We start from the raw sequence: 7,664 nt of genomic DNA on the forward strand, positions 1-7,664 counted from the left end.
GCTCTGCCCACCACGGGTATCGAGACCAGGATTCTAGCGTTGTAAGTCCGCAGACATACCGCTGTGCCACTGGGGAGGAGGGGGCGAATTTTCCTCGTCTTTTAAAATTTGTCTATTTCGCTGGCTTGCGGGGTATACACGAGTGAGGGTAATACGCGCCTAAATGTTTCCTAGAACACTTTTTTTCTTCCAGTGCGGGGCATACCAGGGTGGGTGGGTTATTTACGTGAAAATACGGTACTACACTATTGGCTACCCTAATCGCTCGTGCTCTTCCCCCAAGAGACCATTTGCGCCTAGTGTGAGGGTGTCCCTCACTTCGGAAAACGCTGTCGTAAGACATATCTATAGCTTTCAATCTTGTATGTTTCACGTGTTTTGTTCAATAAACGTATTATGAGTTGTAGGCATTAGAATTTACCATTTTAGCTAAATCAGCGAGTGGGGGTAATCTGAACAGTGCAAGGGTAATATGAAATCAGGTTCGGGCTACCCCCGGGTGTAATATGAAGTCTTTACACCGGTCACTATTGGGTTTGATTGAGTTCACGAGTTACTCAATCAAATTTGCGGAAGCCAAAAAGCATACTGTAGTTTTAGAACATTAAAAACAAATCCTAAAAAGCACGGCTGTAAACATGGGCTTGACGCTAGCCCGAAGATTCTCCACAACATTTTTGTGTGTACAGACATCAATACTTCAGTCACCATGGAGACTGGATTTTCTAAGAAACGTGTAAATGTAAACATGGGGTTTTTCGTCACAGTAAAACTTTATTGGTGACTTTCTTTGAAATATTTAAAGTAAACAACCGAACCTAGGAACCGGTGAAACGGACACCAAATATTCTATATCAGCACAACAATATTATCCTTTCGCTCAAATCTGGTCGTTGATTGGCTGTCAACTTACGGTTGCCACTGTTATATCATGTTGAAACTGCTCCCACCCTACAACTTGTTACTGTTATATCAGGTTGAAACTGCTCCCATCCTACAACTTGTTACTGTTATATCATGTTGAAGCTGCTCCCATCCTACAACTTGTTACTGTTATATCATGTTGAAACTGCTACCATCCTAACAACTTGTTACTGTTATATCATGTTGAAACTGCTCCCATACTACAACTTGTTACTGTTATATCATGTTGAAACTGCTCCCATCCTACAACTTGTTACTATTATATCATGTTGAAACTACTCCCATACTACAACTTGTTACTGTTATATCATGTTGAAACTGCTACCATACTACAACTTGTTAATGTTATATCATGTTGAAACTGCTACCAACCTAAAGTTCGTTATGTTGTTTCAAGTATAATGTATAACAATCCCCGTAATACACATAATAACAAGTCGTAGTTGCTAATTTTTACAGCAGATTACACCTGTTTTCTTTTCTCTATAGCTGTCCAAGACTACACAACATAATCAGAGGTCTGTGTACTGTTCGTTTCCTTACACAGCCGGAGGAGGGGAAAATAATTATTCGATTCATCACGAAAACATTATTATAAAGTCACATAAAATGTTAGTAGTTCTAGAAGAGAAATAAAAAAATCTGGCGTCTGACCCCCCGCCCAGATACTGTCTCTACGTGGTATCTAAGTTTGATTCACTCTAATATTTGGAGCTGAAAACTGCACACACAAAAACATGATAACAAACGGATCGTGTCACACACATACACATGTTCTATACATCCAAGAGATTTGCCTTAACGTGTAAAAGCGCTCTCTACGGTTTTCCACAGAACACGACAACAACTTGGCAATGATGCTAAGTGTGCCGATATCACAAGGTTCTTATAATTACCAAAAGCACGACGTCAATCTACAAAATAAACCGCCATTTTGGTACTTGGCATGCCAGTCTTCTACCGCAATAAAACAAGAAAAAAAAATGTTTTTGCGCTGTAACCATAACGTGCATCTAGGCCTTATTGACAAGAATGAGACAATGTTTTTTTTATTATTATTATACAGCAATATTACCTGCGTTATGGCAAACAAAATAGGACTGTATTGCATGATAACTTCTCTGATAATTAGTGGTTAATTTTGGTCAATCTTTACGATTTCAAGAATCAATTTTGATAAATGGTAAATTATCTCCCTGCCAGTATGCAAAATAAATATCCCAAAATCACGTGGCCTGATTTATATTTCGAATTGTCTAAAAGTAACCCTAAAAGCAATACGTTTATGACAATGGTAGTAAGAAAGAAAGGAGGATTTAGAACTTGACTTACTCTGTTCAGGAAATGGGAAAATGATTTAAAAACGCTTTCATGAAAGAAAAAAAAAAGTCAATATCTTTGACAAACTACTCAAGTTGTTTAGCCTAAACTAACTATAATAACTAGGCCTAAACAATTCTGATAAGAGAAACTTTAAATGTGATACACTGTCCTGAGCAGTTATATTCACTGTGAAATCTGCACAGTTCCCAGTCTATTTTAAATAAATAAAATAGGGTAAAAGTCCAAGCTGTAACGTGAATATATACAAGTTTTGTAGAATCACTCACCAAAAAATGTTTTTTTGTTATAGGTTTTCTGCCTAATGTCTTTGGCATACAGTTTTCTAAGCTAGACCACTTATAAAATCTCAGAAATTAGTAGGATCAAAACAGGGTTTTTATGTTTTTCAAAGAATGCTTACCAAGTTATCATTCCTTTATTATGGGTTTTGTTTACTTTGTTTTGTTTTTCACATTTTTTTATGAAAACAAAACTACACACACGTGTGGTTTTAGATCGGTTGAAACTATAGGATTTTGTAGGTTTTATTCACAAAAAATAAGACCATTTGCAAAATATAGGTTCATTGGATGGCCTTAAGGCCCTAAAAGGGAGAAGCGGGATTTGAACCTGCAACTCTACATACTGCACGTGCTTCTAGGTGTGTGTGTGTGTGTGTGTGTGTGTGTGTGTGTGGTGAGGGGGATTAGTTTAACTGATTGAGGCATCGTGTAAGGAAGTTATTAACAATAATATTTTTTGTTGTAGTAAAAAAAGTTTTTAAATATTACAATAAACCGTTAATATATGTGTACCTGATAATGGATAAAATAAATTTTCTTTCAGGACGTAAGACGTAAACCTGCAGCTTATTGTCATACAGTATTTGTTTTCACACGTGCGAGACGTTCACTTTCGATGATGGCTTTCAGTGGGTAGTGGCAGATAAATATTTTTATTACATAATTTTAAATTTAGGTACAATTCTTACGTCGCTGGTATATACAAATACAAAAACAATCTAAATCTTAAATATCATAACGATAGAGAGTGTCAAGGCATGTGGCACGTGGGAGCATGTATGTAAATAAAAATGGATCTCTATGATTCAAAATCAGAGGGTTACTCAAGTTTAACAAGCTCTTTTTTTTTAGTCCATTTTGAAAATGTCAATCAGAAAAATTGCACCGACAACTTAAATAACTAACGGTCCAGAATACTGCTGTTTGTGGTATAATTTAACTAACGGTCCAGAATACTGCTGTCTGTGGTATAATTTAACTAACGGTCCAGAATACTGCTGTTTGTGGTATAATTTAACTAACGGTCCAGAATACTGCTGTTTGTGGTATAAATTAACTAACGGTCCAGAATACTGCTGTTTGTGGTATAAATTAACTAACGGTCCAGAATACTGCTGTTTGTGGTATAAATTAACTAACGGTCCAGAATACTGCTGTTTGTGGTATAATTTAATTAACGGTCCAGAATACTGCTGTTTGTGGTATAATTTAAGTAACAGTTCAGAATACTGCTGTTTGTGGTATAATTTAAGTAACAGTTCAGAATACTGCTGTTTGTGGTATAATTTAAGTAACAGTCCAGAATACTGCTGCTTGTGGTATAATTTAAGTAACAGTCCAGAATACTGCTGCTTGTGGTATAATTTAAGTAACAGTCCAGAATACTGCTGCTTGTGGTATAATTTAAGTAACAGTCCAGAATACTGCTGTTTGTGGTATAATTTAAGTAACAGTCCAGAATACTGCTGCTTGTGGTATAATTTAAGTAACAGTCCAGAATACTGCTGCTTGTGGTATAATTTAAGTAACAGTCCAGAATACTGCTGTTTATGGTATAACTGCAAACATTCAAACACCCAGGATTTACACAAACTTTCCAAAAGAAAATACAACGACTTTCCGAGACATTTTCCAGGATCCGTGTGAATTCTGTCCACGCTGCCCGACACGTAAAGCGAGTTATATTTAAATGTAAAATTTCTAAAGAACATATATGCCTAACTTAATGGTTACTATATTCAAATACATCACTGGATTCAACGTTTTCTATGCAAGACTTCCGTTAACTGTTTCAATTATCATGAGAGAACAAATGTCATTCAGTCAAACGATTGTTAAGAAAGTCTGAACATTTATTCCGGTGATACAGTGGAATAAACAACTTAAGTGTTTATTTTTGATGAGTTACATAAGAATCGCAAATGAAGACTGAATTTAGTAAAAAAAAAAAAAATACTTAAACGTTTCACTTTTTTTTTTCAAGTGTTAACACATACCCGAAATTGCTGAAGCATGACTCAATGAAAAACCAGTCTTCTGATGCATATTAAATCAGTATGATTTAAAGGATAACTCTACGCGTGGGTGAAGAGAATACAACAAAAATAGTATGATTCAAGAATAATCGCAGATAAGATATAAAACAGTTTTTAAACCGACAAGGTGAAAACATTTTAAAATATGTACAAGATTTATTGGTGTTTCGAAACTTGAAGTCAGTTACAATAAAAAGTATACAAAACCTCGAATTTAAGGAAAGTGTCAAATTAGAAGTTACAAATAAATAAATACTTTTTTTTTGGTCTATGTTGTTTCTTACCTCTTCTTTGATTTCATTCCTCTTCTTCAAGAAATATCGATTTCAAGGGATTTTTAAAAACAGTATCGTAGGAGACTGAAATGACGTATTAAAACATAATTAGTTGTTTTTCTTTAAATCACTTTTAAAACATTGATACAGTTTCAAAAAGTAGGTGAAATCAGTTAAACAGTCAATGAAATTAAAACAAAACACTTGTTAACTTGTTACTACAGAGTTCGTTATTTTTCCTTCCTTTTAGTTGTTAAATATTAACATCTAAAGAAATATAGGTGGAGTTGTATGTTACCCAATAACTTCATTCAACTGCCAAAATTCACCAATAAAATTAAAAAGGGTTACGACGTTTAAATCAAATCCCTCGCCATGTAGTTAACTTGTATTTTATACAAAGGCAGAGAGAGATGCATGCATAAAGATTACACTGGATCAATAGAGCAACAAGAAATAAGGAAAGGCCTTAACGAGTGTGGTTAAACAGCCATCACTCTAATGCAACATCAAACTAGCTTTAAAAATCGCTTTCTAGCACATTTCGTGGAGCTGGGCGTGGCCTAGCGGTTAATGTGCTCAGACTAAGAATGGTTCACGTCCGGTTGCCTCAAAAAATGCGTCCCGTGGGTACATTTTACGGTCAGGCAAACATTTAGCCCAAGAGTTAGCAGTGGGGTACTGTTATGCGCGGATAGTCCTTGTGGAATTACTTAAAAGTTTTCTGCAACTCCCCCCCCCAAAAAAAAATCCAAAACTGTTCCAACACCGGGAATTCATTAACATCCAAAGAAAATATTCCACGTTTTATTATTATTATTATTAAATTTTAAAACAAATAACTCTTCCGAGTTGTGGAATCTGAGGTTAAATACAATGTCTGAAAGTTAATTTTCAACACGGACCATCAAGGATAGATAGATCCCCTCATTGTAAAATTACCTTAAAATTATCCCTTTACTACATTTTTATGTAATTTCATATCCCTGGAAAAGGAATCATTTTCAATATAATTTCAATTGAAAAGCGATATCCCCACACTGAATTCCGATTATATTGAAAGGTGATATTCCTTCACTTAACCCTAATAAACGAGATATTCCAGAGTATTTATACAATTTCAATAAATTGCTCCAATATACTAAGTGATGCTCGTCATCCTTCCGATTATTTTGAAAGGTGATATTCCTTCACTTAACCCTAATAAACGAGATATTCCAGAGTATTTATACAATTTCAATAAATTGCTCCAATATACTAAGTGATGCTCGTCATCCTTCCGATTATTTTGAAAGTTTATACATTTTGAAATTCCAAATCTTTAATCGCATGTAAACGAACATCGGTTTCCAATGAATGGAATTGATTAACTAAAATTGTATGCGAAACCAACATGGTTTTTGCCGATATTTTTAACATGTTACAATACAGAAACAGAAAAGGCACTATAAATGTATATTGTAAAAAAAAAAAAAAAAAAAAAATAAGTAGTCTACGTTAAAACCCTGCGTGCATCATCTATGCTGTATGTTACGTTACACCTCGTACATTGACATGGCGTTTACTATACCATAAAAGTATATAGTTAGAATACTTAAACTGTCGGTATGGTTTTCATTCACAAGCGAATCAATGAATGCGCGAGCTTTCAAGCTCGTGAAGTTATGAACGGTTGAATCACTTCCCTGAATTCTCAAGTTACAAGTTTAAAGTATGAAGAACAATGTATGCAAGTATTTATAAACGCATAATAAAGTCCTCTGATTAAGCCAACTATGCATATTTGTTATCAGTCACATTAAACAGGAGTATCTTAAGTGGCTCGATACTCGAGTTCGACGCGGATGTACACATACATATATGGTATTTGTATTAAACTATGTTAAGTGTTGTTCCAGCCGATCTAGACTGTTGGCAAACCAAATAACGACTTGACCAGTTTCACTTCAACACTGAGATGTGCATCAGTATATTTTCATCGCACAAACACGAAGCAACGATTTTGTTACTGAACGTTTTTCTTTTTTTAGGACATAGTAGCTTCATTGTGAAATTCTCCCACCAGGTGAATTTCTTTTAGCATTGAAAACAACTCCACCAAACGGTGGCCAAAGTTTTATATACATCTTAAATATTACTGAAACGACAAGATGTGTTTTGATAAACCAAAGAAAAGCGTTCATGTCTGGATGATTTTTGAAAATATTTTTTTCTTGCTTTCACAGAGTCTATTGCCCTTAAAAAACAAAACAAAAAAAAAACATCAATTCTTTCCATTCTCAAGTTTAACTCCCGCCATCGGCAATTTCATTCTTAGAACACAAATCGTATCTTCTGAATAGTTATCGTTCGGAAGGCAACTTAAAAACTGGAGATAACCTTTCGATATCACGCTCAGCTAAGTAGCTGTTAGGCATACATACACTCACACGAAAATGATTAGAAAAGCATCTCGTCGCTGCTTCGAGGCTTAATCCTGTTCTTTTTAAATTATGGAAAGCCGTTTAATTTCAACTACGAAACCTCGCTAATCAGTTTTCTTATATGATAGTAAATACTATAGGCTACAGCAAACACTATTGTCTATAAACCAGAAAGAAATCCTTCATAGTATTATTAAGTGCATGTCCTCAAATTCGGTGACGAGGAACCCACTTTGAGACTAATAATGGCTGGAGACGGCTTGAATGGGTAATGAAGAAAAACTTTTATATAAGTTTAACATAAACAGCAAATGTACAACGTTTCGACAAGATTTTGTCTGATGATGACAAAACCTTGTCGAAACGTTGTACATTTGCTGT

The 7,664-nt window shown here is 34.9% G+C and overlaps 1 long non-coding RNA gene across 1 annotated transcript in view; it reads right to left on the minus strand.

The window, feature by feature from the left end:
- LOC111088779 overlaps positions 1-7,664 on the minus strand; it is a 66,746-nt gene that overhangs the window by 27,681 nt on the left and 31,401 nt on the right. The window contains exon 2 of the long non-coding RNA XR_002613200.1: positions 4,870-4,944. This is a non-coding gene — a long non-coding RNA (uncharacterized LOC111088779). The remainder of the gene's footprint in view (positions 1-4,869; positions 4,945-7,664) is intronic.

Source organism: Limulus polyphemus, unplaced genomic scaffold (assembly GCF_000517525.1).
Source record: "Limulus polyphemus unplaced genomic scaffold, Limulus_polyphemus-2.1.2 Scaffold4429, whole genome shotgun sequence".
NCBI lineage: Eukaryota > Metazoa > Arthropoda > Merostomata > Xiphosura > Limulidae > Limulus > Limulus polyphemus.